Source organism: Diabrotica virgifera, chromosome 9 (genome assembly GCF_917563875.1).
Source record: "Diabrotica virgifera virgifera chromosome 9, PGI_DIABVI_V3a".
Lineage (NCBI taxonomy): Eukaryota > Metazoa > Arthropoda > Insecta > Coleoptera > Chrysomelidae > Diabrotica > Diabrotica virgifera.
The window spans coordinates 93,087,209-93,093,208 of record NC_065451.1 but is presented as its reverse complement, the minus strand read 5'-3'; positions in this window follow the sequence as shown (position 1 = coordinate 93,093,208).

The window sequence follows — 6,000 nt, the reverse complement described above, 5'->3', positions numbered from 1 at the left end:
TATATAACTCGGAAACGATTAATTTTAGAGAAAAATTACAGAAGATCTTTTTTGTTCCCAATGATCCAAACAACCTAAAATAGTGTTTACCTGGGCCAAAAAAATTGATTTTTATTATTTGTTTAATTTTTTTTTCTAAAATAAATATAGCAGTAACTCCGAAATTGTGGCATTTAGGTATAGGCAATATAACATAAAAAATAATCAGTATTTCTTAAGGACTTCAAAACACAAAAAATATACAGGGTGTTCTATTTGAAATACGAAAGTTCATTAGATCTCCAGAAAAACGGAAAATATGACAACAATGTAATTAGCACTATAATATCGGCCGCATTAGAAAACTCCTACTTATTAAAATCTATAAAAATCGTGCAAGCCGTTCTCGAGATAATTGAGTGTTTCCTTACATAAAACTCAATCTGTATATTAAACAGATCTTAAGAAAGTTTGGTATGGATTCTTGCAATCCTACTTCTATGCCAGTAGATCCAAAATTGAATTTGACATGCAGTGATAATAATAATAATTCAGATAAACCTGTAATGAGTTTTTCTATATTTAAGAATTTTCTATGCTTGAAAGTTTTTTTACGAGGGAGGTGTTATAGATAATTAAAAAAACTCCTTACTTATCCTTTTTCTTACAAGAAGAAGAAAACTGACAGATGATAGGTTATACATTATGTTTAAGAGATGTTTTTTGTATTTTTCCTGTAATTCAGAATAATCGTAGAAAATAAACGACAAATATGAAAGTGGCTGCTTTTATTAATCAAGCAAACTGATAATAAAAGAAAACAAAAAGTAACGCCGTAAGAACATACAAAAATCAATTCAATTCAGTTCAATGTATCAACCAAAATTTACAATTTTAAGTAGGTATAATAATAGTGTACAGAAAGACACCTACATAGATGTGAAAACATCTGTGTGTGTCTATAGAAAAAATCCTAAATAAATATAAATTATTAGTTATAAACAAACATAACTTAGAAAAATATTTGTGAATCAAAATTATTAAGAATTTAACTTAAAACCAAGTGAACAACATAATGTAAAAAAATTATAGGTATTAAGAATTCTAAATTAAAAAAAATTCAGGATTTACAATTCAAATTGTGTTTTGTTTCCAGTAATACAATCAACTACTTTTTTATTAAACTTTTTTATTGATTTGATTTCTTTTATTTTGTTTGTCAGTAAATTATAATACTTGGGTGCCCTAAAAATCACAGAATGTTGGCTTATTCCTCGACTTAACTGTGGTAATACTAAGGTTTTTTTATGTTACCTCTAGTTTGATAATTATGTTCTATTAGTGTCTGTTTCATTGATTTTGAGAAGGCATTTGACAAAGTGCAGCATAATGGTCTCAAAGAAAATTTGTTAAATAAAAACATAGACAGTAGAGATTAGAATTATATGTAACCTCTATTGGAATCAAACAGCAAAAGTGAAAGTTGAAAATGAACTGACTGAGGATATCCAGATTCGTCGTGGGGTGCGCCAAGGGTGTATTTTATCACCATTGTTATTTAATTTATATAGTGCAGCCATCTCAGAATTAGCGTTGGTTGAAGTCAATGAGGGCCTAATAATAAACGGTGAGCCACTTAATAATATAAGATATGCTGACGATACCGTACTTCTAGCTGGAACACTGGAAGAATTGCAACACTTTGCTCAACAACTAAATATACATTGCAACGATTATGGACTAAAAATAAATTTGAAGAAAACCAAGTTCATGGTATTTACAAAAGCACAAAACAGCAGAGTTAGACTAGTACTGGATAATACAGAAATTGAGCAAATATCTTCGTACAAATACCTTGGAGCATGGATCACAGAGGATACTGATCAGACAAAAGAAATAAGATGCCGCATTGAAATTGCATGATCCATTTTTAACAGAATGAGGCAACTTTTCTGTAATCGCAATATCAATACAACGCTCCGGATAAGAATGCTTCGTTGTTATATTTTCTCCACCTTTTTGTATGGAGTTGAGGCATGGACACTAAAACAATCCAACATTAAAAACCTGGAAGCATTCGAAATGTGGTGTTATAGACGTATTCGGAAAATATCATGGACAGATCGTAAAACAAACGCACAAGTGCTCGAACAACTAGGAAAACAATGCGAAGTTTTAAATTCTATAAAAATCGGGAAGTTGGAATACTTGGAGCACATCATGAGAGGTGAAAAATACGAACTATTAAGGAATATAATGCAGGGCAAAATCAAAGGCAGAAGAAGCGTAGGAAGACGTAAAATCTCGTGGCTACGCAATCTCCGTGAATGGTTTGGATGCAGCTCAATTGAACTATTCCGGCGCGTAACGAACAAAATTGTAATTGCCAGAATGATTTCCAATCTCCGATAGGAGCGGAACTTTAAGAAGAAGTGTCTGTTTGGAGAAATTTTTGTGAATATATGTATATGCAACATGTTGAAATATAGAGTGTTTTCAAGTCACAGATTTTATTATTATATAATTCATTTATACAGAAAAGTTTAGGTTTTTTACCATTATTTTAATAATTGAATTTTGAGCTACTTTGAGATTTCTTATGTTGTTTTCATATGCTCCACCCCACAATAAAATTCCATACCTTAGTAAAGGTCTAATTAAGGATTAATAAATCGTAGTGATTTTGCAAGAAACTCCCTTAGCAGATAAAATTTATGCATAAGTGCCCTAATCTTTTTCTTGGGTATGTTATGTGGTGTTCCCATTTAAGATTTTTATCTAAATATACTCCTAGATATTATATGGCATTTACTTGTTCAATAGGATCTTCAATGTTTTGTATGTTAATATTTTCAAAGTTTGGACGATTTGTATCATTTATAGAAAAGGCTACATATTTAGTTTTTTTTAGCATTTAGAAGAAGTTTAAATGTATCCAGAAAGTTTTTTAATATAAAATAGATCTTGTTGGCGTTTCTGTTTTGCTTCTCCCCATGTAGATGCAGACAAAATTATGACTGTATCGTCCGCATATGACACGATTTCACCTTTGATCTTAAGATTAAATATTGTGTTTATATATATTAAAGAGTATTGTGCCTAAAACTGTACCCTGTGGCACTCCAATTTTAATAGTTCTTGGTTCGCTGATAGCATCATTTATTTTTGTATATGTATTGTATTCTTTCACAAAGATAGTGAGTAAAAAATTTTTGCCCAATATCCCTTACGCCATATTTATCCAGAATATCCAATAATTTAGTGTGAAACCGTGTCAAATGCCTTGGATAAGTCAAGGAACACTGCAATACATTTTTGCCCTTTATCAAGATGCATAGTTATATCTTGCACAACTTCATTCATAGCATCTACTGTTAAAATGGTTTGCAATGTCAATGTTATTTTCAACTTTATTATCATTTTCAACCTTGATGTACTTAATTTCATTTTTTTTATTTTTTGTCTTTTTGTTTGTAGCCTCGTTTATAACATTGTAAATTTTTTAATGCTTTTGCTATTTTCATTTATTTTGTTTTTATAATAATAATTTTTGTTTGTGTAATTAATTTATTTAGTTGATTTCTGTAATCTTTATATTCAATGATTTTTTCTGGAGTGGATTCTTTTTTTAGATTTTGTTTAAGTTGATCTCTTTTTTTAATAGATACAATAATGCCATGAGTAATCTACGGTTTAATTTTTTTAAACGTATTTTTAAGAACTATGTCATCATGAGAAAGTTGAATTACTTCAGATATTTTTTTATAAGTTTTCCCGCAGTCTCTGGTTCTGCATAGTTCAAAATCTCTCTCCAGTTTACATTTTTTGCATGATTAAGAAGTTTTTGATAGGTTAATTTTTTATTTATTTTTGTGTTACTAAATGAGTTGCTACTGATATTTTTATTAAAATAAAAATTTAACAAGACTGGTAAACGATCTGTTATGTCATAATTAATTATATTTGGACTTACCTTTATAAAGTTTTCTTTCACTCGTGTTTTGAGGAATACATGATCAAGACATGTTTGAGATTCTGGTCTTGTTGCATCCTTATATAATGAAAAAAAAACATGAGAATTAAGGATAGAAATATGCGCGCCAGACGCTATTTATTATAAATAATAATAGAAAAATTTAATTCATTTTAGTATGTCTGTAATTTTAATATTATATTATTAACACATAAATAAATGCAAAATTAATTTGCCAGACATTAACTCGGTTGCAGTCATCAGCCAGATTGATTTAAAATCGTTTAAAATTATATATATTTTCATCAAAACGTACGCTGGCTGTGTTAAGAAATAAGACAAACAAAATATACAGGTAAATATATTTGAAATTAGTTTAAGACGAAAAATTTTTTTGTCATTATTTTTTAAACATTATTAGAAACATGAATTATAATTGCCAGACATTTCTGTGGTTGCTAAATGCGCGCCAGACGCTATTTATTATAAATAATAATAGAAAAATTTAAGTCATTTTAGTATGTCTGTAATTTTAATATTATATTATTAACACATAAATAAATGCAAAATTAACTTTCCAGACATTAACTCGGTTGCAGTCATCAGCCAGATGGATTTAAAATCGTTAGAATGATATATATTTTCAGCAAAACGTACGCTGGCTGTGTTAAGAAATAAGACAAACAAAAGATACAGGTAAATATATTTGAAATTAGTTTAAGACGAAAAATTTTTTTGTCATTAATTTTTAAACATTAGAAACATGAATTATTATTGCCAGACATTTATGTGGTTGCTAAATGCGCGCCAGACCCTATTTATTATAAATAATAATAGAAAAGTTTACATCATTTTAGTATGTCTGTAAATTTAATATTATATTATTAACACATAAATAAATGCAAAATTAATTTGCCAAAATTAAAATGTTTTAATATTTTTTCTTCAAGCTGATTATTTTTTAATTACATGGACATCTGCATCAGATTGAAGTGTTAACTCTTCTTGTAATTCGTCATTGTATGTGTCACAAAGAGAAGCTAATAACAGATATTTATTTTTTGCTACTACTGTTTCTTCAATTATGGAGACAATTTTATTAAAAATATGCCTGTGAATATCTCTCACATTGTGCCAGGAGGTACGTGTAGTATCGGAAATAATTTTTTTATATTTATTTAAATATTCCAATTCACATGAATGGTGATAAAAAATTAAACTATTTAAAGCTTTAATATCATTAATTTTTTTTAATAACTCTTGATTTTGTAATTTTGTTACCCACTCTGTTATTTTATCATATATCTTAACATCATTGCAGGAATGCAAAATTTGTTTCTTACACTTCAATTGTTTTCGATCTTTTCCACAATAAAAACATATTCTTTTATTACCTGTGTCTGTTGACTGATGATCATCAATCGGCGGGATTTCAGGACAAAAGTGTGTTTCTTGGAAATTTGAATTGGTACATGAACTTGAAGAAGCCTCGTCATCTGCCACTGTTTCACTTATACTAATTGAAGTTTTTGGTAATAATATCTTAGAACTAGATATACCAGAAAAACCTGTCGACGATAAATTGGAAAATTCATCACTATCTAAAACAGTGTCACTCACACTTGACAGCGAAGAACTTGATGTATGACGAAGATTTGACAAAACTGAATTAATGTCAGATATGTTACGATACTTAGCCATTAAGGCTGCAAAAGAATTGTAACATTTTTTATGGTATCCATCAGTGGTATTCACTAATAACTGTACGTTATTATATTTTAAATTGTATTTAATACGCGCACTCAAAACTTCTTTACACTTTAACAGTTTTTCATCCACAAAAGTTATTACATTCTCGTTTTTTTTTCTTGCAAAACACACATTGTATTTTATTTGCCATTATATTGTATCACAATTACTTTTCACTAAATAGAAACTCGACAAGAATCGTTAACAAACTATTAATTTATTGTGACTGGCCCATCTTAATAACATGTGCGGAAAACGAAATTCACCCCCGAAATTGTCGTATCTTTTGTTTGTCTAGT